This window comes from Phoenix dactylifera, chromosome 4, assembly GCF_051530095.1.
Source record: "Phoenix dactylifera cultivar Ajwa chromosome 4, Ajwa_hap1_PhDact_Kaust_v1.1, whole genome shotgun sequence".
Lineage (NCBI taxonomy): Eukaryota > Viridiplantae > Streptophyta > Magnoliopsida > Arecales > Arecaceae > Phoenix > Phoenix dactylifera.
The window spans coordinates 38,761,994-38,781,709 of NC_143193.1; the positions used below are offsets into that span (position 1 = coordinate 38,761,994).

Consider the following 19,716-nt stretch of genomic DNA (forward strand, 5'->3'; position numbering starts at 1 on the left):
ACGCGCTGGTCCCGCTATGCGGCATGGCACCGCCAGTCTCCGGACTCAGTTTATTTTCGGGGGAAAAAAATTATCCGAAGAGGAAAAGCCAAAAGCCGAAAAATTAAAAATAAATATTAAAAATAAAAAAGCGGGCAAAAAATAAAAGGGGTGCAACACGAGGACTTCCCAAGGGGTCACCCATCCTAGTACTACTCTCGCCCAAGCACGCTTAACTGCGGAGTTCTGATGGGATCCGGTGCATTAGTGCTGGTATGATCGCACCCATGACATGCCCATCGAAACTCCCTTTTATGACAAAGCAGCAGACCTCGACGGCCCGAGACATTCGCGCCGCCGGGGCCGTTCTGGCGTAGGATTCAACGCGCTGGTCCCGCTATGCGGCATAGCACCGCCAGTCTCCGGACTCAGTTTATTTTCGGGGGAAAAAAATTATCCGAAGAGGAAAGCCAAAAGCCGAAAAATTAAAAATAAATATTATCAAAAAATAAAAAAGCGGGCAAAAAATAAAAGGGGTGCAACACGAGGACTTCCCAGGGGGTCACCCATCCTAGTACTACTCTCGCCCAAGCACGCTTAACTACGGAGTTCTGATGGGATCCGGTGCCTTAGTGCTGGTATGATCGCACCCATGACATGCCCATCGAAACTTCCTTTTATGACAAAGCAGCAGACCTCGACGGCCCGAGACATTCGCGTCGCCGGGGCCGTTCTGGCGTAGGATTCAACACGCTGGTCCCGCTATGCGGCATGGCACCGCGAGTCCCCGGACTCAGTTTATTTTCGGGGGAAAAAATTATCCGAAGAGAAAAAGCCAAAAGCCGAAAAATTAAAAATAAATATTATCAAAAAATAAAAAAGCGGGCAAAAAATAAAAAGGGTGCAACACGAGGACTTCCCAGGGGGTCACCCATCCTAGTACTACTCTCGCCCAAGCACGCTTAACTGCGGAGTTCTGATGGGATCCGGTGCATTAGTGCTGGTATGATCGCACCCATGACATGCCCATCGAAACTCCCTTTTATGACAAAGCAGCAGACCTCGACGACCCGAGACATTCTCGCCGCTGGGGCCGTTCTGGCGTAGGATTCAACGCGCTGGTCCCGCTATGCGGCATGGCACCGCCAGTCTCCGGACTCAGTTTATTTTCGGAGGAAAAAAATTATCCGAAGAGGAAAAGCCAAAAGCCAAAAAATTAAAAATAAATATTATCAAAAAATAAAAAAGCGGGCAAAAAATAAAAGGGGTGCAACACGAGGACTTCCCAGGGGGTCACCCATCCAAGTACTACTCTCGCCCAAGCACGCTTAACTGCGGAGTTCTGATGGGATCCGGTGCATTAGTGCTGGTATGATCGCACCCATGACATGCCCTTCGAAACTCCCTTTTATGACAAAGCAGCAGACCTCGATGGCCCGAAACATTCGCGCCGCCGAGGCCGTTCTGGCGTAGGATTCAACACGCTGGTCCCGCTATGCGGCATGGCACCGCGAGTCTCCGGACTCAGTTTATTTTCGGAAAAAAAAATTATCCGAAGAGAAAAAGCCAAAAGCCGAAAAATTAAAAATAAATATTATCAAAAAATAAAAAAGCGGGCAAAAAATAAAAGGGGTGCAACACGAGGACTACCCAGGGGGTCACCCATCCTAGTACTACTCTCTCCCAAACACGCTTAACTGCGGAGTTCTGATGGGATCCGGTGCATTAGTGCTGGTATGATCGCACCCATGACTCGCCCATCGAAACTCCCTTTTATGACAAAGCAGCAGACCTCGACGGCCCGAGACATTCGCGCCGCCGGGGCCGTTCTGGCGTAGGATTCAACGCGCTGGTCCCGCTATGCGGCATGGCACCGCCAGTCTCCGGACTCAGTTTATTTTCGGGGGAAAAAAATTATCCGAAGAGGAAAAGCCAAAAGCCGAAAAATTAAAAATAAATATTAAAAATAAAAAAGCGGGCAAAAAATAAAAGGGGTGCAACACGAGGACTTCCCAAGGGGTCACCCATCCTAGTACTACTCTCGCCCAAGCACGCTTAACTGCGGAGTTCTGATGGGATCCGGTGCATTAGTGCTGGTATGATCGCACCCATGACATGCCCATCGAAACTCCCTTTTATGACAAAGCAGCAGACCTCGACGGCCCGAGACATTCGCGCCGCCGGGGCCGTTCTGGCGTAGGATTCAACGCGCTGGTCCCGCTATGCGGCATAGCACCGCCAGTCTCCGGACTCAGTTTATTTTCGGGGGAAAAAAATTATCCGAAGAGGAAAGCCAAAAGCCGAAAAATTAAAAATAAATATTATCAAAAAATAAAAAAGCGGGCAAAAAATAAAAGGGGTGCAACACGAGGACTTCCCAGGGGGTCACCCATCCTAGTACTACTCTCGCCCAAGCACGCTTAACTACGGAGTTCTGATGGGATCCGGTGCCTTAGTGCTGGTATGATCGCACCCATGACATGCCCATCGAAACTTCCTTTTATGACAAAGCAGCAGACCTCGACGGCCCGAGACATTCGCGTCGCCGGGGCCGTTCTGGCGTAGGATTCAACACGCTGGTCCCGCTATGCGGCATGGCACCGCGAGTCCCCGGACTCAGTTTATTTTCGGGGGAAAAAATTATCCGAAGAGAAAAAGCCAAAAGCCGAAAAATTAAAAATAAATATTATCAAAAAATAAAAAAGCGGGCAAAAAATAAAAAGGGTGCAACACGAGGACTTCCCAGGGGGTCACCCATCCTAGTACTACTCTCGCCCAAGCACGCTTAACTGCGGAGTTCTGATGGGATCCGGTGCATTAGTGCTGGTATGATCGCACCCATGACATGCCCATCGAAACTCCCTTTTATGACAAAGCAGCAGACCTCGACGGCCCGAGACATTCGCGCCGCCGGGGCCGTTCTGGCGAAGGATTCAACGCGCTGGTCCCGCTATAAGGCATGGCACCGCCAGTCTCCGGACTCAGTTTATTTTCGGGGGAAAAAAATTATCCGAAGAGGAAAAGCCAAAAGCCGAAAAATTAAAAATAAATATTATCAAAAAATAAAAAAACGGGAAAAAAATATAAGGGGTGCAACACGAGGACTTCCCGGGGGGTCACCCATCCTAGTACTACTCTCGCCCAAGCCCGCTTAACTGCGGAGTTCTGATGGGATCCGATGCATTAGTGCTGGTATGATCGCACCCATGACATGCCCTTCGAAACTCCCTTTTATGACAAAGTAACAGACCTCGACGGCCTGAGACATTCGCATCGCCGGGGCCGTTCTGGCGTAGGATTCAACGCGCTGGTCCCGCTATGCGGCATGGCACCGCCAGTCTCCGGACTCAGTTTATTTACGGGGGAAAAAAATTATCCGAAGAGGAAAAACCAAAAGCCGAAAAATTAAAAATAAATATTATCAAAAAATAAAAAAGCGGGCAAAAAATAAAAGGGGTGCAACACGAGGACTTCCCGGTGGTCACCCATCCTAGTACTAATCTCGCCCAAGCACGCTTAACTGCGGAGTTCTGATGGGATCCGGTGCATTAGTGCTGGTATGATCGCACCCATGACATGCCCATCGAAACTCCCTTTTATGACAAAGCAGCAGACCTCGACGACCCGAGACATTCGCGCCGCCGGGGCCGTTCTGGCGTAGGATTCAACGCGCTGGTCCCGCTATGCGGCATGGCACCGCCAGTCTCCGGACTCAGTTTATTTTCGGAGGAAAAAAATTATCCGAAGAGGAAAAGCCAAAAGCCAAAAAATTAAAAATAAATATTATCAAAAAATAAAAAAGCGGGCAAAAAATAAAAGGGGTGCAACACGAGGACTTCCCAGGGGGTCACCCATCCTAGTACTACTCTCGCCCAAGCACGCTTAACTGCGGAGTTCTGATGGGATCCGGTGCATTAGTGCTGGTATGATCGCACCCATGACATGCCCATCGAAACTCCCTTTTATGACAAAGCAGCAGACCTCGACGACCCGAGACATTCGCGCTGCCGGGGCCGTTCTGGCGTAGGATTCAACGCGCTGGTCCCGCTATGCGGCATGGCACCGCCAGTCTCCGGACTCAGTTTATTTTCGGAGGAAAAAAATTATCCGAAGAGGAAAAGCCAAAAGCCAAAAAATTAAAAATAAATATTATCAAAAAATAAAAAAGCGGGCAAAAAATAAAAGGGGTGCAACACGAGGACTTCCCAGGGGGTCACCCATCCAAGTACTACTCTCGCCCAAGCACGCTTAACTGCGGAGTTCTGATGGGATCCGGTGCATTAGTGCTGGTATGATCGCACCCATGACATGCCCTTCGAAACTCCCTTTTATGACAAAGCAGCAGACCTCGATGGCCCGAAACATTCGCGCCGCCGAGGCCGTTCTGGCGTAGGATTCAACACGCTGGTCCCGCTATGCGGCATGGCACCGCGAGTCTCCGGACTCAGTTTATTTTCGGGAAAAAAAATTATCCGAAGAGAAAAAGCCAAAAGCCGAAAAATTAAAAATAAATATTATCAAAAAATAAAAAAGCGGGCAAAAAATAAAAGGGGTGCAACACGAGGACTACCCAGGGGGTCACCCATCCTAGTACTACTCTCGCCCAAACACGCTTAACTGCGGAGTTCTGATGGGATCCGGTGCATTAGTGCTGGTATGATCGCACCCATGACTCGCCCATCGAAACTCCCTTTTATGACAAAGCAGCAGACCTCGACGGCCCGAGACATTCGCGCCGCCGGGGCCGTTCTGGCGTAGGATTCAACACGCTGGTCCCGCTATGCGGCATGGCACCGCTAGTCTCCGGACTCAGTTTATTTTCGGGGGAAAAAAATTATCCGAAGAGGAAAAGCCAAAAGCCGAAAAATTAAAAATAAATATTAAAAATAAAAAAGCGGGCAAAAAATAAAAGGGGTGCAACACGAGGACTTCCCAGGGGGTCACCCATCCTAGTACTACTCTCGCCCAAGCACGCTTAACTGCGGAGTTCTGATGGGATCCGGTGCATTAGTGCTGGTATGATCGCACCCATGACATGCCCATCGAAACTCCCTTTTATGACAAAGCAGCAGACCTCGACGGCCCGAGACATTCGCGCCGCCGGGGCCGTTCTGGCGTAGGATTGAACGCGCTGGTCCCGCTATGCGGCATAGCACCGCCAGTCTCCGGACTCAGTTTATTTTCGGGGGAAAAAAATTATCCGAAGAGGAAAAGCCAAAAGCCGAAAAATTAAAAATAAATATTATCAAAAAATAAAAAAGCGGGCAAAAAATAAAAGGGGTGCAACACGAGGACTTCCCAGGGGGTCACCCATCCTAGTACTACTCTCGCCCAAGCACGCTTAACTACGGAGTTCTGATGGGATCCGGTGCCTTAGTGCTGGTATGATCGCACCCATGACATGCCCATCGAAACTTCCTTTTATGACAAAGCAGCAGACCTCGACGGCCCGAGACATTCGCGCCGCCGGGGCCGTTCTGGCGTAGGATTCAACACGCTGGTCCCGCTATGCGGCATGGCACCGCGAGTCCCCGGACTCAGTTTATTTTCGGGGGAAAAAATTATCCGAAGAGAAAAAGCCAAAAGCCGAAAAATTAAAAATAAATATTATCAAAAAATAAAAAAGCGGGCAAAAAATAAAAAGGGTGCAACACGAGGACTTCCCAGGGGGTCACCCATCCTAGTACTACTCTCGCCCAAGCACGCTTAACTGCGGAGTTCTGATGGGATCCGGTGCATTAGTGCTGGTATGAACGCACCCATGACATGCCCATCGAAACTCCCTTTTATGACAAAGCAGCAGACCTCGACGGCCCGAGACATTCGCGCCGCCGGGGCCGTTCTGGCGAAGGATTCAACGCGCTGGTCCCGCTATAAGGCATGGCACCGCCAGTCTCCGGACTCAGTTTATTTTCGGGGGAAAAAAATTATCCGAAGAGGAAAAGCCAAAAGCCGAAAAATTAAAAATAAATATTATCAAAAAATAAAAAAACGGGAAAAAAATATAAGGGGTGCAACACGAGGACTTCCCGGGGGGTCACCCATCCTAGTACTACTCTCGCCCAAGCCCGCTTAACTGCGGAGTTCTGATGGGATCCGATGCATTAGTGCTGGTATGATCGCACCCATGACATGCCCTTCGAAACTCCCTTTTATGACAAAGTAACAGACCTCGACGGCCTGAGACATTCGCATCGCCGGGGCCGTTCTGGCGTAGGATTCAACGCGCTGGTCCCGCTATGCGGCATGGCACCGCCAGTCTCCGGACTCAGTTTATTTTCGGGGGAAAAAAATTATCCGAAGAGGAAAAACCAAAAGCCGAAAAATTAAAAATAAATATTATCAAAAAATAAAAAAGCGGGCAAAAAATAAAAGGGGTGCAACACGAGGACTTCCCGGTGGTCACCCATCCTAGTACTAATCTCGCCCAAGCACGCTTAACTGCGGAGTTCTGATGGGATCCGGTGCATTAGTGCTGGTATGATCGCACCCATGACATGCCCATCGAAACTCCCTTTTATGACAAAGCAGCAGACCTCGACGACCCGAGACATTCGCGCCGCCGGGGCCGTTCTGGCGTAGGATTCAACGCGCTGGTCCCGCTATGCGGCATGGCACCGCCAGTCTCCGGACTCAGTTTATTTTCGGAGGAAAAAAATTATCCGAAGAGGAAAAGCCAAAAGCCAAAAAATTAAAAATAAATATTATCAAAAAAAAAAAAGCGGGCAAAAAATAAAAGGGGTGCAACACGAGGACTTCCCAGGGGGTCACCCATCCTAGTACTACTCTCGCCCAAGCACGCTTAACTGCGGAGTTCTGATGGATCCGGTGCATTAGTGCTGGTATGATCGCACCCATGACATGCCCTTCGAAACTCCCTTTTATGACAAAGCAGCAGACCTCGATGGCCCGAAACATTCGCGCCGCCGAGGCCGTTCTGGCGTAGGATTCAACACGCTGGTCCCGCTATGCGGCATGGCACCGCGAGTCTCCGGACTCAGTTTATTTTCGGGAAAAAAAATTATCCGAAGAGAAAAAGCCAAAAGCCGAAAAATTAAAAATAAATATTATCAAAAAATAAAAAAGCGGGCAAAAAATAAAAGGGGTGCAACACGAGGACTTCCCAGGGGGTCACCCATCCTAGTACTACTCTCGCCCAAACACGCTTAACTGCGGAGTTCTGATGGGATCCGGTGCATTAGTGCTGGTATGATCGCACCCATGACTCGCCCATCGAAACTCCCTTTTATGACAAAGCAGCAGACCTCAACGGCCCGAGACATTCGCGCCGCCGGGGCCGTTCTGGCGTAGGATTCAACGCGCTGGTCCCGCTATGCGGCATGGCACCGCCAGTCTCCGGACTCAGTTTATTTTCGGGAGAAAAAAATTATCCGAAGAGGAAAAGCCAAAAGCCGAAAAATTAAAAATAAATATTAAAAATAAAAAAGCGGGCAAAAAATAAAAGGGGTGCAACACGAGGACTTCCCAGGGGGTCACCCATCCTAGTACTACTCTCACCCAAGCACGCTTAACTGCGGAGTTCTGATGGGATCCGGTGCATTAGTGCTGGTATGATCGCACCCATGACATGCCCATCGAAACTCCCTTTTATGACAAAGCAGCAGACCTCGACGGCCCGAGACATTCGCGCCGCCGGGGCCGTTCTGGCGTAGGATTCAACACGCTGGTCCCGCTATGCGGCATGGCACCGCGAGTCCCCGGACTCAGTTTATTTTTGGGGGAAAAAATTATCCGAAGAGAAAAAGCCAAAAGCCGAAAAATTAAAAATAAATATTAAAAATAAAAAAGCGGGCAAAAAATAAAAGGGGTGCAACACGAGGACTTCCCAGGGGGTCACCCATCCTAGTACTACTCTCGCCCAAGCACGCTTAACTACGGAGTTCTGATGGGATCCGGTGCCTTAGTGCTGGTATGATCGCACCCATGACATGCCCATCGAAACTTCCTTTTATGACAAAGCAGCAGACCTCGACGGCCCGAGACATTCGCGCCGCCGGGGCCGTTCTGGCGTAGGATTCAACACGCTGGTCCCGCTATGCGGCATGGCACCGCGAGTCCCCGGACTCAGTTTATTTTCGGGGGAAAAAATTATCCGAAGAGAAAAAGCCAAAAGCCGAAAAATTAAAAATAAATATTATCAAAAAATAAAAAAGCGGGCAAAAAATAAAAAGGGTGCAACACGAGGACTTCCCAGGGGGTCACCCATCCTAGTACTACTCTCGCCCAAGCACGCTTAACTGCGGAGTTCTGATGGGATCCGGTGCATTAGTGCTGGTATGAACGCACCCATGACATGCCCATCGAAACTCCCTTTTATGACAAAGCAGCAGACCTCGACGGCCCGAGACATTCGCGCCGCCGGGGCCGTTCTGGCGAAGGATTCAACGCGCTGGTCCCGCTATAAGGCATGGCACCGCCAGTCTCCGGACTCAGTTTATTTTCGGGGGAAAAAAATTATCCGAAGAGGAAAAGCCAAAAGCCGAAAAATTAAAAATAAATATTATCAAAAAATAAAAAAACGGGAAAAAAATATAAGGGGTGCAACACGAGGACTTCCCGGGGGGTCACCCATCCTAGTACTACTCTCGCCCAAGCCCGCTTAACTGCGGAGTTCTGATGGGATCCGATGCATTAGTGCTGGTATGATCGCACCCATGACATGCCCTTCGAAACTCCCTTTTATGACAAAGTAACAGACCTCGACGGCCTGAGACATTCGCATCGCCGGGGCCGTTCTGGCGTAGGATTCAACGCGCTGGTCCCGCTATGCGGCATGGCACCGCCAGTCTCCGGACTCAGTTTATTTTCGGGGGAAAAAAATTATCCGAAGAGGAAAAACCAAAAGCCGAAAAATTAAAAATAAATATTATCAAAAAATAAAAAAGCGGGCAAAAAATAAAAGGGGTGCAACACGAGGACTTCCCGGTGGTCACCCATCCTAGTACTAATCTCGCCCAAGCACGCTTAACTGCGGAGTTCTGATGGGATCCGGTGCATTAGTGCTGGTATGATCGCACCCATGACATGCCCATCGAAACTCCCTTTTATGACAAAGCAGCAGACCTCGACGACCCGAGACATTCGCGCCGCCGGGGCCGTTCTGGCGTAGGATTCAACGCGCTGGTCCCGCTATGCGGCATGGCACCGCCAGTCTCCGGACTCAGTTTATTTTCGGAGGAAAAAAATTATCCGAAGAGGAAAAGCCAAAAGCCAAAAAATTAAAAATAAATATTATCAAAAAATAAAAAAGCGGGCAAAAAATAAAAGGGGTGCAACACGAGGACTTCCCAGGGGGTCACCCATCCTAGTACTACTCTCGCCCAAGCACGCTTAACTGCGGAGTTCTGATGGATCCGGTGCATTAGTGCTGGTATGATCGCACCCATGACATGCCCTTCGAAACTCCCTTTTATGACAAAGCAGCAGACCTCGATGGCCCGAAACATTCGCGCCGCCGAGGCCGTTCTGGCGTAGGATTCAACACGCTGGTCCCGCTATGCGGCATGGCACCGCGAGTCTCCGGACTCAGTTTATTTTCGGGAAAAAAAATTATCCGAAGAGAAAAAGCCAAAAGCCGAAAAATTAAAAATAAATATTATCAAAAAATAAAAAAGCGGGCAAAAAATAAAAGGGGTGCAACACGAGGACTTCCCAGGGGGTCACCCATCCTAGTACTACTCTCGCCCAAACACGCTTAACTGCGGAGTTCTGATGGGATCCGGTGCATTAGTGCTGGTATGATCGCACCCATGACTCGCCCATCGAAACTCCCTTTTATGACAAAGCAGCAGACCTCAACGGCCCGAGACATTCGCGCCGCCGGGGCCGTTCTGGCGTAGGATTCAACGCGCTGGTCCCGCTATGCGGCATGGCACCGCCAGTCTCCGGACTCAGTTTATTTTCGGGGGAAAAAAATTATCCGAAGAGGAAAAGCCAAAAGCCGAAAAATTAAAAATAAATATTAAAAATAAAAAAGCGGGCAAAAAATAAAAGGGGTGCAACACGAGGACTTCCCAGGGGGTCACCCATCCTAGTACTACTCTCACCCAAGCACGCTTAACTGCGGAGTTCTGATGGGATCCGGTGCATTAGTGCTGGTATGATCGCACCCATGACATGCCCATCGAAACTCCCTTTTATGACAAAGCAGCAGACCTCGACGGCCCGAGACATTCGCGCCGCCGGGGCCGTTCTGGCGTAGGATTCAACACGCTGGTCCCGCTATGCGGCATGGCACCGCGAGTCCCCGGACTCAGTTTATTTTTGGGGGAAAAAATTATCCGAAGAGAAAAAGCCAAAAGCCGAAAAATTAAAAATAAATATTAAAAATAAAAAAGCGGGCAAAAAATAAAAGGGGTGCAACACGAGGACTTCCCAGGGGGTCACCCATCCTAGTACTACTCTCGCCCAAGCACGCTTAACTACGGAGTTCTGATGGGATCCGGTGCCTTAGTGCTGGTATGATCGCACCCATGACATGCCCATCGAAACTTCCTTTTATGACAAAGCAGCAGACCTCGACGGCCCGAGACATTCGCGCCGCCGGGGCCGTTCTGGCGTAGGATTCAACACGCTGGTCCCGCTATGCGGCATGGCACCGCGAGTCCCCGGACTCAGTTTATTTTCGGGGGAAAAAATTATCCGAAGAGAAAAAGCCAAAAGCCGAAAAATTAAAAATAAATATTATCAAAAAATAAAAAAGCGGGCAAAAAATAAAAAGGGTGCAACACGAGGACTTCCCAGGGGGTCACCCATCCTAGTACTACTCTCGCCCAAGCACGCTTAACTGCGGAGTTCTGATGGGATCCGGTGCATTAGTGCTGGTATGATCGCACCCATGACATGCCCATCGAAACTCCCTTTTATGACAAAGCAGCAGACCTCGACGGCCCGAGACATTCGCGCCGCCGGGGCCGTTCTGGCGAAGGATTCAACGCGCTGGTCCCGCTATAAGGCATGGCACCGCCAGTCTCCGGACTCAGTTTATTTTCGGGGGAAAAAAATTATCCGAAGAGGAAAAGCCAAAAGCCGAAAAATTAAAAATAAATATTATCAAAAAATAAAAAAACGGGAAAAAAATATAAGGGGTGCAACACGAGGACTTCCCGGGGGGTCACCCATCCTAGTACTACTCTCGCCCAAGCCCGCTTAACTGCGGAGTTCTGATGGGATCCGATGCATTAGTGCTGGTATGATCGCACCCATGACATGCCCTTCGAAACTCCCTTTTATGACAAAGTAACAGACCTCGACGGCCTGAGACATTCGCATCGCCGGGGCCGTTCTGGCGTAGGATTCAACGCGCTGGTCCCGCTATGCGGCATGGCACCGCCAGTCTCCGGACTCAGTTTATTTTCGGGGGAAAAAAATTATCCGAAGAAAAAAAGCCAAAAGCCGAAAAATTAAAAATAAATATTATCAAAAAATAAAAAAGCGGGCAAAAAATAAAAGGGGTGCAACACGAGGACTTCCCAGGGGGTCACCCATCCTAGTACTTCTCTCGCCCAAGCACGCCTAACTGCGGAGTTATGATGGGATCCGGTGCATTAGTGCTGGTATGATCGCACCCATGACATGCCCTTCGAAACTCCCTTTTATGACAAAGCAGCAGACCGCGACGGCCCGAGACATTCGCGCTGCCGGGGCCGTTCTAGCGTAGGATTCAACGCGCTGTTCCGCTATGCGGCATGGCACCGCGAGTCTCTGGACTCAGTTTATTTTCGGGGGAAAAAAATTATCCGAAGAGGAAAAGCCAAAAGCCGAAAAATTAAAAATAAATATTATCAAAAAATAAAAAAGCGGGCAAAAAATAAAAGGGGTGCAACACGAGGACTTCCCAGGGGGTCACCCATCCTAGTACTACTCTCGCCCAAGCACGCTTAACTGCGGAGTTCTGATGGGATCCGGTGCATTAGTGCTGGTATGATCGCACCCATGACATGCCCATCGAAACTCCCTTTTATGACAAAGCAGCAGACCTCGACGGCCCGAGACATTCGCGCCGCCGGGGCCGTTCTGGCGAAGGATTCAACGCGCTGGTCCCGCTATAAGGCATGGCACCGCCAGTCTCCGGACTCAGTTTATTTTCGGGAGAAAAAAATTATCCGAAGAGGAAAAGCCAAAAGCCGAAAAATTAAAAATAAATATTATCAAAAAATAAAAAAACGGGAAAAAAATATAAGGGGTGCAAAACGAGGACTTCCCGGGGGGTCACCCATCCTAGTACTACTCTCGCCCAAGCCCGCTTAACTGCGGAGTTCTGATGGGATCCGATGCATTAGTGCTGGTATGATCGCACCCATGACATGCCCTTCGAAACTCCCTTTTATGACAAAGTAACAGACCTCGACGGCCTGAGACATTCGCATCGCCGGGGCCGTTCTGGCGTAGGATTCAACGCGCTGGTCCCGCTATGCGGCATGGCACCGCCAGTCTCCGGACTCAGTTTATTTTCGGGGGAAAAAAATTATCCGAAGAGGAAAAACCAAAAGCCGAAAAATTAAAAATAAATATTATCAAAAAATAAAAAAGCGGGCAAAAAATAAAAGGGGTGCAACACGAGGACTTCCCGGGGGTCACCCATCCTAGTACTAATCTCGCCCAAGCACGCTTAACTGCGGAGTTCTGATGGGATCCGGTGCATTAGTGCTGGTATGATCGCACCCATGACATGCCCATCGAAACTCCCTTTTATGACAAAGCAGCAGACCTCGACGACCCGAGACATTCGCGCCGCTGGGGCCGTTCTGGCGTAGGATTCAACGCGCTGGTCCCGCTATGCGGCATGGCACCGCCAGTCTCCGGACTCAGTTTATTTTCGGAGGAAAAAAATTATCCGAAGAGGAAAAGCCAAAAGCCAAAAAATTAAAAATAAATATTATCAAAAAATAAAAAAGCGGGCAAAAAATAAAAGGGGTGCAACACGAGGACTTCCCAGGGGGTCACCCATCCAAGTACTACTCTCGCCCAAGCACGCTTAACTGCGGAGTTCTGATGGGATCCGGTGCATTAGTGCTGGTATGATCGCACCCATGACATGCCCTTCGAAACTCCCTTTTATGACAAAGCAGCAGACCTCGATGGCCCGAAACATTCGCGCCGCCGAGGCCGTTCTGGCGTAGGATTCAACACGCTGGTCCCGCTATGCAGCATGGCACCGCGAGTCTCCGGACTCAGTTTATTTTCGGGAAAAAAAATTATCCGAAGAGAAAAAGCCAAAAGCCGAAAAATTAAAAATAAATATTATCAAAAAATAAAAAAGCGGGCAAAAAATAAAAGGGGTGCAACACGAGGACTACCCAGGGGGTCACCCATCCTAGTACTACTCTCTCCCAAACACGCTTAACTGCGGAGTTCTGATGGGATCCGGTGCATTAGTGCTGGTATGATCGCACCCATGACTCGCCCATCGAAACTCCCTTTTATGACAAAGCAGCAGACCTCGACGGCCCGAGACATTCGCGCCGCCGGGGCCGTTCTGGCGTAGGATTCAACGCGCTGGTCCCGCTATGCGGCATGGCACCGCCAGTCTCCGGACTCAGTTTATTTTCGGGGGAAAAAAATTATCCGAAGAGGAAAAGCCAAAAGCCGAAAAATTAAAAATAAATATTAAAAATAAAAAAGCGGGCAAAAAATAAAAGGGGTGCAACACGAGGACTTCCCAAGGGGTCACCCATCCTAGTACTACTCTCGCCCAAGCACGCTTAACTGCGGAGTTCTGATGGGATCCGGTGCATTAGTGCTGGTATGATCGCACCCATGACATGCCCATCGAAACTCCCTTTTATGACAAAGCAGCAGACCTCGACGGCCCGAGACATTCGCGCCGCCGGGGCCGTTCTGGCGTAGGATTCAACGCGCTGGTCCCGCTATGCGGCATAGCACCGCCAGTCTCCGGACTCAGTTTATTTTCGGGGGAAAAAAATTATCCGAAGAGGAAAGCCAAAAGCCGAAAAATTAAAAATAAATATTATCAAAAAATAAAAAAGCGGGCAAAAAATAAAAGGGGTGCAACACGAGGACTTCCCAGGGGGTCACCCATCCTAGTACTACTCTCGCCCAAGCACGCTTAACTACGGAGTTCTGATGGGATCCGGTGCCTTAGTGCTGGTATGATCGCACCCATGACATGCCCATCGAAACTTCCTTTTATGACAAAGCAGCAGACCTCGACGGCCCGAGACATTCGCGCCGCCGGGGCCGTTCTGGCGTAGGATTCAACACGCTGGTCCCGCTATGCGGCATGGCACCGCGAGTCCCCGGACTCAGTTTATTTTCGGGGGAAAAAATTATCCGAAGAGAAAAAGCCAAAAGCCGAAAAATTAAAAATAAATATTATCAAAAAATAAAAAAGCGGGCAAAAAATAAAAAGGGTGCAACACGAGGACTTCCCAGGGGGTCACCCATCCTAGTACTACTCTCGCCCAAGCACGCTTAACTGCGGAGTTCTGATGGGATCCGGTGCATTAGTGCTGGTATGATCGCACCCATGACATGCCCATCGAAACTCCCTTTTATGACAAAGCAGCAGACCTCGACGGCCCGAGACATTCGCGCCGCCGGGGCCGTTCTGGCGAAGGATTCAACGCGCTGGTCCCGCTATAAGGCATGGCACCGCCAGTCTCCGGACTCAGTTTATTTTCGGGGGAAAAAAATTATCCGAAGAGGAAAAGCCAAAAGCCGAAAAATTAAAAATAAATATTATCAAAAAATAAAAAAACGGGAAAAAAATATAAGGGGTGCAACACGAGGACTTCCCGGGGGGTCACCCATCCTAGTACTACTCTCGCCCAAGCCCGCTTAACTGCGGAGTTCTGATGGGATCCGATGCATTAGTGCTGGTATGATCGCACCCATGACATGCCCTTCGAAACTCCCTTTTATGACAAAGTAACAGACCTCGACGGCCTGAGACATTCGCATCGCCGGGGCCGTTCTGGCGTAGGATTCAACGCGCTGGTCCCGCTATGCGGCATGGCACCGCCAGTCTCCGGACTCAGTTTATTTACGGGGGAAAAAAATTATCCGAAGAGGAAAAACCAAAAGCCGAAAAATTAAAAATAAATATTATCAAAAAATAAAAAAGCGGGCAAAAAATAAAAGGGGTGCAACACGAGGACTTCCCGGTGGTCACCCATCCTAGTACTAATCTCGCCCAAGCACGCTTAACTGCGGAGTTCTGATGGGATCCGGTGCATTAGTGCTGGTATGATCGCACCCATGACATGCCCATCGAAACTCCCTTTTATGACAAAGCAGCAGAGCTCGACGACCCGAGACATTCGCGCCGCCGGGGCCGTTCTGGCGTAGGATTCAACGCGCTGGTCCCGCTATGCGGCATGGCACCGCCAGTCTCCGGACTCAGTTTATTTTTGGAGGAAAAAAATTATCCGAAGAGGAAAAGCCAAAAGCCAAAAAATTAAAAATAAATATTATCAAAAAATAAAAAAGCGGGCAAAAAATAAAAGGGGTGCAACACGAGGACTTCCCAGGGGGTCACCCATCCTAGTACTACTCTCGCCCAAGCACGCTTAACTGCGGAGTTCTGATGGGATCCGGTGCATTAGTGCTGGTATGATCGCACCCATGACATGCCCATCGAAACTCCCTTTTATGACAAAGCAGCAGACCTCGACGACCCGAGACATTCGCGCTGCCGGGGCCGTTCTGGCATAGGATTCAACGCGCTGGTCCCGCTATGCGGCATGGCACCGCCAGTCTCCGGACTCAGTTTATTTTCGGAGGAAAAAAATTATCCGAAGAGGAAAAGCCAAAAGCCAAAAAATTAAAAATAAATATTATCAAAAAATAAAAAAGCGGGCAAAAAATAAAAGGGGTGCAACACGAGGACTTCCCAGGGGGTCACCCATCCAAGTACTACTCTCGCCCAAGCACGCTTAACTGCGGAGTTCTGATGGGATCCGGTGCATTAGTGCTGGTATGATCGCACCCATGACATGCCCTTCGAAACTCCCTTTTATGACAAAGCAGCAGACCTCGATGGCCCGAAACATTCGCGCCGCCGAGGCCGTTCTGGCGTAGGATTCAACACGCTGGTCCCGCTATGCGGCATGGCACCGCGAGTCTCCGGACTCAGTTTATTTTCGGGAAAAAAAATTATCCGAAGAGAAAAAGCCAAAAGCCGAAAAATTAAAAATAAATATTATCAAAAAATAAAAAAGCGGGCAAAAAATAAAAGGGGTGCAACACGAGGACTACCCAGGGGGTCACCCATCCTAGTACTACTCTCGCCCAAACACGCTTAACTGCGGAGTTCTGATGGGATCCGGTGCATTAGTGCTGGTATGATCGCACCCATGACTCGCCCATCGAAACTCCCTTTTATGACAAAGCAGCAGACCTCGACGGCCCGAGACATTCGCGCCGCCGGGGCCGTTCTGGCGTAGGATTCAACACGCTGGTCCCGCTATGCGGCATGGCACCGCTAGTCTCCGGACTCAGTTTATTTTCGGGGGAAAAAAATTATCCGAAGAGGAAAAGCCAAAAGCCGAAAAATTAAAAATAAATATTAAAAATAAAAAAGCGGGCAAAAAATAAAAGGGGTGCAACACGAGGACTTCCCAGGGGGTCACCCATCCTAGTACTACTCTCGCCCAAGCACGCTTAACAGCGGAGTTCTGATGGGATCCGGTGCATTAGTGCTGGTATGATCGCACCCATGACATGCCCATCGAAACTCCCTTTTATGACAAAGCAGCAGACCTCGACGGCCCGAGACATTCGCGCCGCCGGGGCCGTTCTGGCGTAGGATTCAACGCGCTGGTCCCGCTATGCGGCATAGCACCGCCAGTCTCCGGACTCAGTTTATTTTCGGGGGAAAAAAATTATCCGAAGAGGAAAAGCCAAAAGCCGAAAAATTAAAAATAAATATTATCAAAAAATAAAAAAGCGGGCAAAAAATAAAAGGGGTGCAACACGAGGACTTCCCAGGGGGTCACCCATCCTAGTACTACTCTCGCCCAAGCACGCTTAACTACGGAGTTCTGATGGGATCCGGTGCCTTAGTGCTGGTATGATCGCACCCATGACATGCCCATCGAAACTTCCTTTTATGACAAAGCAGCGGACCTCGACGGCCCGAGACATTCGCGCCGCCGGGGCCGTTCTGGCGTAGGATTCAACACGCTGGTCCCGCTATGCGGCATGGCACCGCGAGTCCCCGGACTCAGTTTATTTTCGGGGGAAAAAATTATCCGAAGAGAAAAAGCCAAAAGCCGAAAAATTAAAAATAAATATTATCAAAAAATAAAAAAGCGGGCAAAAAATAAAAAGGGTGCAACACGAGGACTTCCCAGGGGGTCACCCATCCTAGTACTACTCTCGCCCAAGCACGCTTAACTGCGGAGTTCTGATGGGATCCGGTGCATTAGTGCTGGTATGATCGCACCCATGACATGCCCATCGAAACTCCCTTTTATGACAAAGCAGCAGACCTCGACGGCCCGAGACATTCGCGCCGCCGGGGCCGTTCTGGCGAAGGATTCAACGCGCTGGTCCCGCTATAAGGCATGGCACCGCCAGTCTCCGGACTCAGTTTATTTTCGGGGGAAAAAATTATCCGAAGAGGAAAAGCCAAAAGCCGAAAAATTAAAAATAAATATTATCAAAAAATAAAAAAACGGGAAAAAAATATAAGGGGTGCAACACGAGGACTTCCCGGGGGGTCACCCATCCTAGTACTACTCTCGCCCAAGCCCGCTTAACTGCGGAGTTCTGATGGGATCCGATGCATTAGTGCTGGTATGATCGCACCCATGACATGCCCTTCGAAACTCCCTTTTATGACAAAGTAACAGACCTCGACGGCCTGAGACATTCGCATCGCCGGGGCCGTTCTGGCGTAGGATTCAACGCGCTGGTCCCGCTATGCGGCATGGCACCGCCAGTCTCCGGACTCAGTTTATTTTCGGGGGAAAAAAATTATCCGAAGAGGAAAAACCAAAAGCCGAAAAATTGAAAATAAATATTATCAAAAAATAAAAAAGCGGGCAAAAAATAAAAGGGGTGCAACACGAGGACTTCCCGGTGGTCACCCATCCTAGTACTAATCTCGCCCAAGCACGCTTAACTGCGGAGTTCTGATGGGATCCGATGCATTAGTGCTGGTATGATCGCACCCATGACATGCCCATCGAAACTCCCTTTTATGACAAAGCAGCAGACCTCGACGACCCGAGACATTCGCGCCGCCGGGGCCGTTCTGGCGTAGGATTCAACGCGCTGGTCCCGCTATGCGGCATGGCACCGCCAGTCTCCGGACTCAGTTTATTTTCGGAGGAAAAAAATTATCCGAAGAGGAAAAGCCAAAAGCCAAAAAATTAAAAATAAATATTATCAAAAAATAAAAAAGCGGGCAAAAAATAAAAGGGGTGCAACACGAGGACTTCCCAGGGGGTCACCCATCCTAGTACTACTCTCGCCCAAGCACGCTTAACTGCGGAGTTCTGATGGATCCGGTGCATTAGTGCTGGTATGATCGCACCCATGACATGCCCTTCGAAACTCCCTTTTATGACAAAGCAGCAGACCTCGATGGCCCGAAACATTCGCGCCGCCGAGGCCGTTCTGGCGTAGGATTCAACACGCTGGTCCCGCTATGCGGCATGGCACCGCGAGTCTCCGGACTCAGTTTATTTTCGGGAAAAAAAATTATCCGAAGAGAAAAAGCCAAAAGCCGAAAAATTAAAAATAAATATTATTAAAAAATAAAAAAGCGGGCAAAAAATAAAAGGGGTGCAACACGAGGACTTCCCAGGGGGTCACCCATCCTAGTACTACTCTCGCCCAAACACGCTTAACTGCGGAGTTCTGATGGGATCCGGTGCATTAGTGCTGGTATGATCGCACCCATGACTCGCCCATCGAAACTCCCTTTTATGACAAAGCAGCAGACCTCAACGGCCCGAGACATTCGCGCCGCCGGGGCCGTTCTGGCGTAGGATTCAACGCGCTGGTCCCGCTATGCGGCATGGCACCGCCAGTCTCCGGACTCAGTTTATTTTCGGGGGAAAAAAATTATCCGAAGAGGAAAAGCCAAAAGCCGAAAAATTAAAAATAAATATTAAAAATAAAAAAGCGGGCAAAAAATAAAAAGGGTGCAACACGAGGACTTCCCAGGGGGTCACCCATCCTAGTACTACTCTCACCCAAGCACGCTTAACTGCGGAGCTCTGATGGGATCCGGTGCATTAGTGCTGGTATGATCGCACCCATGACATGCCCATCGAAACTCCCTTTTATGACAAAGCAGCAGACCTCGACGGCCCGAGACATTCGCGCCGCCGGGGCCGTTCTGGCGTAGGATTCAACACGCTGGTCCCGCTATGCGGCATGGCACCGCGAGTCCCCGGACTCAGTTTATTTTTGGGGGAAAAAATTATCCGAAGAGAAAAAGCCAAAAGCCGAAAAATTAAAAATAAATATTAAAAATAAAAAAGCGGGCAAAAAATAAAAGGGGTGCAACACGAGGACTTCCCAGGGGGTCACCCATCCTAGTACTACTCTCGCCCAAGCACGCTTAACTACGGAGTTCTGATGGGATCCGGTGCCTTAGTGCTGGTATGATCGCACCTATGACATGCCCATCGAAACTTCCTTTTATGACAAAGCAGCAGACCTCGACGGCCCGAGACATTCGCGCCGCCGGGGCCGTTCTGGCGTAGGATTCAACACGCTGGTCCCGCTATGCGGCATGGC

The 19,716-nt window shown here is 49.6% G+C and overlaps 53 non-coding genes and 1 pseudogene across 53 annotated transcripts; all 54 read right to left on the bottom strand.

The window, feature by feature from the left end:
* Nucleotides 1-147: 147 nt before the first annotated feature.
* Nucleotides 148-266, bottom strand: LOC149766396 (5S ribosomal RNA). The gene has a single exon (XR_016412714.1). It is a non-coding gene; the product is annotated as a 5S ribosomal RNA (ribosomal RNA).
* Nucleotides 267-512: 246 nt separating this feature from the next.
* Nucleotides 513-631, bottom strand: LOC149766397 (5S ribosomal RNA). Its single transcript, XR_016400716.1, has one exon. It is a non-coding gene; the product is annotated as a 5S ribosomal RNA (ribosomal RNA).
* A 246-nt stretch (nt 632-877) lies between these two features.
* LOC149766398 (5S ribosomal RNA) lies at nt 878-996 on the bottom strand. The gene has a single exon (XR_016412442.1). It is a non-coding gene; the product is annotated as a 5S ribosomal RNA (ribosomal RNA).
* A 247-nt stretch (nt 997-1,243) lies between these two features.
* LOC149766399 (5S ribosomal RNA) lies at nt 1,244-1,362 on the bottom strand. The gene has a single exon (XR_016411702.1). It is a non-coding gene; the product is annotated as a 5S ribosomal RNA (ribosomal RNA).
* A 246-nt stretch (nt 1,363-1,608) lies between these two features.
* On the bottom strand, nt 1,609-1,727 carry LOC149766400 (5S ribosomal RNA). Its single transcript, XR_016408646.1, has one exon. It is a non-coding gene; the product is annotated as a 5S ribosomal RNA (ribosomal RNA).
* Nucleotides 1,728-1,970: 243 nt separating this feature from the next.
* On the bottom strand, nt 1,971-2,089 carry LOC149766401 (5S ribosomal RNA). The gene has a single exon (XR_016412715.1). It is a non-coding gene; the product is annotated as a 5S ribosomal RNA (ribosomal RNA).
* Nucleotides 2,090-2,335: 246 nt separating this feature from the next.
* LOC149766402 (5S ribosomal RNA) lies at nt 2,336-2,454 on the bottom strand. Its single transcript, XR_016400717.1, has one exon. It is a non-coding gene; the product is annotated as a 5S ribosomal RNA (ribosomal RNA).
* Nucleotides 2,455-2,700: 246 nt separating this feature from the next.
* LOC149766403 (5S ribosomal RNA) lies at nt 2,701-2,819 on the bottom strand. Its single transcript, XR_016412443.1, has one exon. It is a non-coding gene; the product is annotated as a 5S ribosomal RNA (ribosomal RNA).
* A 247-nt stretch (nt 2,820-3,066) lies between these two features.
* Nucleotides 3,067-3,185, bottom strand: LOC149766404 (5S ribosomal RNA). Its single transcript, XR_016406933.1, has one exon. It is a non-coding gene; the product is annotated as a 5S ribosomal RNA (ribosomal RNA).
* A 247-nt stretch (nt 3,186-3,432) lies between these two features.
* Nucleotides 3,433-3,550, bottom strand: LOC149766405 (5S ribosomal RNA). The gene has a single exon (XR_016405132.1). It is a non-coding gene; the product is annotated as a 5S ribosomal RNA (ribosomal RNA).
* Nucleotides 3,551-3,797: 247 nt separating this feature from the next.
* Nucleotides 3,798-3,916, bottom strand: LOC149766406 (5S ribosomal RNA). Its single transcript, XR_016411523.1, has one exon. It is a non-coding gene; the product is annotated as a 5S ribosomal RNA (ribosomal RNA).
* A 247-nt stretch (nt 3,917-4,163) lies between these two features.
* LOC149766407 (5S ribosomal RNA) lies at nt 4,164-4,282 on the bottom strand. Its single transcript, XR_016411703.1, has one exon. It is a non-coding gene; the product is annotated as a 5S ribosomal RNA (ribosomal RNA).
* A 246-nt stretch (nt 4,283-4,528) lies between these two features.
* Nucleotides 4,529-4,647, bottom strand: LOC149766408 (5S ribosomal RNA). The gene has a single exon (XR_016405109.1). It is a non-coding gene; the product is annotated as a 5S ribosomal RNA (ribosomal RNA).
* A 243-nt stretch (nt 4,648-4,890) lies between these two features.
* Nucleotides 4,891-5,009, bottom strand: LOC149766409 (5S ribosomal RNA). Its single transcript, XR_016411524.1, has one exon. It is a non-coding gene; the product is annotated as a 5S ribosomal RNA (ribosomal RNA).
* Nucleotides 5,010-5,256: 247 nt separating this feature from the next.
* Nucleotides 5,257-5,375, bottom strand: LOC149766410 (5S ribosomal RNA). The gene has a single exon (XR_016400718.1). It is a non-coding gene; the product is annotated as a 5S ribosomal RNA (ribosomal RNA).
* Nucleotides 5,376-5,621: 246 nt separating this feature from the next.
* Nucleotides 5,622-5,740, bottom strand: LOC149766411 (5S ribosomal RNA). Its single transcript, XR_016403022.1, has one exon. It is a non-coding gene; the product is annotated as a 5S ribosomal RNA (ribosomal RNA).
* A 247-nt stretch (nt 5,741-5,987) lies between these two features.
* LOC149766412 (5S ribosomal RNA) lies at nt 5,988-6,106 on the bottom strand. Its single transcript, XR_016406934.1, has one exon. It is a non-coding gene; the product is annotated as a 5S ribosomal RNA (ribosomal RNA).
* A 247-nt stretch (nt 6,107-6,353) lies between these two features.
* On the bottom strand, nt 6,354-6,471 carry LOC149766413 (5S ribosomal RNA). The gene has a single exon (XR_016405133.1). It is a non-coding gene; the product is annotated as a 5S ribosomal RNA (ribosomal RNA).
* A 246-nt stretch (nt 6,472-6,717) lies between these two features.
* LOC149766414 (5S ribosomal RNA) lies at nt 6,718-6,835 on the bottom strand. The gene has a single exon (XR_016406488.1). It is a non-coding gene; the product is annotated as a 5S ribosomal RNA (ribosomal RNA).
* Nucleotides 6,836-7,081: 246 nt separating this feature from the next.
* On the bottom strand, nt 7,082-7,200 carry LOC149766415 (5S ribosomal RNA). Its single transcript, XR_016401077.1, has one exon. It is a non-coding gene; the product is annotated as a 5S ribosomal RNA (ribosomal RNA).
* A 243-nt stretch (nt 7,201-7,443) lies between these two features.
* LOC149766416 (5S ribosomal RNA) lies at nt 7,444-7,562 on the bottom strand. Its single transcript, XR_016402155.1, has one exon. It is a non-coding gene; the product is annotated as a 5S ribosomal RNA (ribosomal RNA).
* Nucleotides 7,563-7,804: 242 nt separating this feature from the next.
* LOC149766417 (5S ribosomal RNA) lies at nt 7,805-7,923 on the bottom strand. The gene has a single exon (XR_016400719.1). It is a non-coding gene; the product is annotated as a 5S ribosomal RNA (ribosomal RNA).
* A 246-nt stretch (nt 7,924-8,169) lies between these two features.
* On the bottom strand, nt 8,170-8,288 carry LOC149766418 (5S ribosomal RNA). The gene has a single exon (XR_016403023.1). It is a non-coding gene; the product is annotated as a 5S ribosomal RNA (ribosomal RNA).
* Nucleotides 8,289-8,535: 247 nt separating this feature from the next.
* Nucleotides 8,536-8,654, bottom strand: LOC149766419 (5S ribosomal RNA). Its single transcript, XR_016406935.1, has one exon. It is a non-coding gene; the product is annotated as a 5S ribosomal RNA (ribosomal RNA).
* A 247-nt stretch (nt 8,655-8,901) lies between these two features.
* LOC149766420 (5S ribosomal RNA) lies at nt 8,902-9,019 on the bottom strand. The gene has a single exon (XR_016405135.1). It is a non-coding gene; the product is annotated as a 5S ribosomal RNA (ribosomal RNA).
* Nucleotides 9,020-9,266: 247 nt separating this feature from the next.
* Nucleotides 9,267-9,384, bottom strand: LOC149766421 (5S ribosomal RNA). Its single transcript, XR_016406489.1, has one exon. It is a non-coding gene; the product is annotated as a 5S ribosomal RNA (ribosomal RNA).
* Nucleotides 9,385-9,630: 246 nt separating this feature from the next.
* Nucleotides 9,631-9,749, bottom strand: LOC149766422 (5S ribosomal RNA). Its single transcript, XR_016401078.1, has one exon. It is a non-coding gene; the product is annotated as a 5S ribosomal RNA (ribosomal RNA).
* Nucleotides 9,750-9,992: 243 nt separating this feature from the next.
* Nucleotides 9,993-10,111, bottom strand: LOC149766423 (5S ribosomal RNA). Its single transcript, XR_016402156.1, has one exon. It is a non-coding gene; the product is annotated as a 5S ribosomal RNA (ribosomal RNA).
* Nucleotides 10,112-10,353: 242 nt separating this feature from the next.
* On the bottom strand, nt 10,354-10,472 carry LOC149766424 (5S ribosomal RNA). The gene has a single exon (XR_016400720.1). It is a non-coding gene; the product is annotated as a 5S ribosomal RNA (ribosomal RNA).
* Nucleotides 10,473-10,718: 246 nt separating this feature from the next.
* LOC149766425 (5S ribosomal RNA) lies at nt 10,719-10,837 on the bottom strand. Its single transcript, XR_016412444.1, has one exon. It is a non-coding gene; the product is annotated as a 5S ribosomal RNA (ribosomal RNA).
* A 247-nt stretch (nt 10,838-11,084) lies between these two features.
* On the bottom strand, nt 11,085-11,203 carry LOC149766426 (5S ribosomal RNA). The gene has a single exon (XR_016406937.1). It is a non-coding gene; the product is annotated as a 5S ribosomal RNA (ribosomal RNA).
* A 247-nt stretch (nt 11,204-11,450) lies between these two features.
* LOC149766427 (5S ribosomal RNA) lies at nt 11,451-11,569 on the bottom strand (annotated as a pseudogene).
* Nucleotides 11,570-11,815: 246 nt separating this feature from the next.
* On the bottom strand, nt 11,816-11,934 carry LOC149766428 (5S ribosomal RNA). The gene has a single exon (XR_016411525.1). It is a non-coding gene; the product is annotated as a 5S ribosomal RNA (ribosomal RNA).
* A 247-nt stretch (nt 11,935-12,181) lies between these two features.
* LOC149766429 (5S ribosomal RNA) lies at nt 12,182-12,300 on the bottom strand. Its single transcript, XR_016408111.1, has one exon. It is a non-coding gene; the product is annotated as a 5S ribosomal RNA (ribosomal RNA).
* Nucleotides 12,301-12,547: 247 nt separating this feature from the next.
* LOC149766430 (5S ribosomal RNA) lies at nt 12,548-12,665 on the bottom strand. Its single transcript, XR_016405000.1, has one exon. It is a non-coding gene; the product is annotated as a 5S ribosomal RNA (ribosomal RNA).
* A 247-nt stretch (nt 12,666-12,912) lies between these two features.
* Nucleotides 12,913-13,031, bottom strand: LOC149766431 (5S ribosomal RNA). Its single transcript, XR_016411704.1, has one exon. It is a non-coding gene; the product is annotated as a 5S ribosomal RNA (ribosomal RNA).
* Nucleotides 13,032-13,277: 246 nt separating this feature from the next.
* Nucleotides 13,278-13,396, bottom strand: LOC149766432 (5S ribosomal RNA). The gene has a single exon (XR_016408647.1). It is a non-coding gene; the product is annotated as a 5S ribosomal RNA (ribosomal RNA).
* A 243-nt stretch (nt 13,397-13,639) lies between these two features.
* Nucleotides 13,640-13,758, bottom strand: LOC149766433 (5S ribosomal RNA). Its single transcript, XR_016412716.1, has one exon. It is a non-coding gene; the product is annotated as a 5S ribosomal RNA (ribosomal RNA).
* Nucleotides 13,759-14,004: 246 nt separating this feature from the next.
* Nucleotides 14,005-14,123, bottom strand: LOC149766434 (5S ribosomal RNA). The gene has a single exon (XR_016400721.1). It is a non-coding gene; the product is annotated as a 5S ribosomal RNA (ribosomal RNA).
* Nucleotides 14,124-14,369: 246 nt separating this feature from the next.
* LOC149766435 (5S ribosomal RNA) lies at nt 14,370-14,488 on the bottom strand. The gene has a single exon (XR_016412445.1). It is a non-coding gene; the product is annotated as a 5S ribosomal RNA (ribosomal RNA).
* Nucleotides 14,489-14,735: 247 nt separating this feature from the next.
* On the bottom strand, nt 14,736-14,854 carry LOC149766436 (5S ribosomal RNA). The gene has a single exon (XR_016406938.1). It is a non-coding gene; the product is annotated as a 5S ribosomal RNA (ribosomal RNA).
* Nucleotides 14,855-15,101: 247 nt separating this feature from the next.
* LOC149766437 (5S ribosomal RNA) lies at nt 15,102-15,219 on the bottom strand. Its single transcript, XR_016405136.1, has one exon. It is a non-coding gene; the product is annotated as a 5S ribosomal RNA (ribosomal RNA).
* Nucleotides 15,220-15,466: 247 nt separating this feature from the next.
* On the bottom strand, nt 15,467-15,585 carry LOC149766438 (5S ribosomal RNA). The gene has a single exon (XR_016411526.1). It is a non-coding gene; the product is annotated as a 5S ribosomal RNA (ribosomal RNA).
* A 247-nt stretch (nt 15,586-15,832) lies between these two features.
* LOC149766439 (5S ribosomal RNA) lies at nt 15,833-15,951 on the bottom strand. Its single transcript, XR_016411705.1, has one exon. It is a non-coding gene; the product is annotated as a 5S ribosomal RNA (ribosomal RNA).
* A 246-nt stretch (nt 15,952-16,197) lies between these two features.
* LOC149766440 (5S ribosomal RNA) lies at nt 16,198-16,316 on the bottom strand. The gene has a single exon (XR_016405110.1). It is a non-coding gene; the product is annotated as a 5S ribosomal RNA (ribosomal RNA).
* Nucleotides 16,317-16,559: 243 nt separating this feature from the next.
* On the bottom strand, nt 16,560-16,678 carry LOC149766441 (5S ribosomal RNA). The gene has a single exon (XR_016402001.1). It is a non-coding gene; the product is annotated as a 5S ribosomal RNA (ribosomal RNA).
* Nucleotides 16,679-16,925: 247 nt separating this feature from the next.
* Nucleotides 16,926-17,044, bottom strand: LOC149766442 (5S ribosomal RNA). Its single transcript, XR_016400722.1, has one exon. It is a non-coding gene; the product is annotated as a 5S ribosomal RNA (ribosomal RNA).
* Nucleotides 17,045-17,290: 246 nt separating this feature from the next.
* Nucleotides 17,291-17,409, bottom strand: LOC149766443 (5S ribosomal RNA). The gene has a single exon (XR_016412447.1). It is a non-coding gene; the product is annotated as a 5S ribosomal RNA (ribosomal RNA).
* A 246-nt stretch (nt 17,410-17,655) lies between these two features.
* Nucleotides 17,656-17,774, bottom strand: LOC149766444 (5S ribosomal RNA). The gene has a single exon (XR_016406939.1). It is a non-coding gene; the product is annotated as a 5S ribosomal RNA (ribosomal RNA).
* A 247-nt stretch (nt 17,775-18,021) lies between these two features.
* Nucleotides 18,022-18,139, bottom strand: LOC149766445 (5S ribosomal RNA). Its single transcript, XR_016407741.1, has one exon. It is a non-coding gene; the product is annotated as a 5S ribosomal RNA (ribosomal RNA).
* Nucleotides 18,140-18,386: 247 nt separating this feature from the next.
* On the bottom strand, nt 18,387-18,504 carry LOC149766446 (5S ribosomal RNA). Its single transcript, XR_016406490.1, has one exon. It is a non-coding gene; the product is annotated as a 5S ribosomal RNA (ribosomal RNA).
* A 246-nt stretch (nt 18,505-18,750) lies between these two features.
* LOC149766447 (5S ribosomal RNA) lies at nt 18,751-18,869 on the bottom strand. Its single transcript, XR_016401079.1, has one exon. It is a non-coding gene; the product is annotated as a 5S ribosomal RNA (ribosomal RNA).
* Nucleotides 18,870-19,112: 243 nt separating this feature from the next.
* On the bottom strand, nt 19,113-19,231 carry LOC149766448 (5S ribosomal RNA). Its single transcript, XR_016404938.1, has one exon. It is a non-coding gene; the product is annotated as a 5S ribosomal RNA (ribosomal RNA).
* Nucleotides 19,232-19,473: 242 nt separating this feature from the next.
* LOC149766449 (5S ribosomal RNA) lies at nt 19,474-19,592 on the bottom strand. The gene has a single exon (XR_016403601.1). It is a non-coding gene; the product is annotated as a 5S ribosomal RNA (ribosomal RNA).
* Between the last annotated feature and the right edge of the window lie 124 nt (nt 19,593-19,716).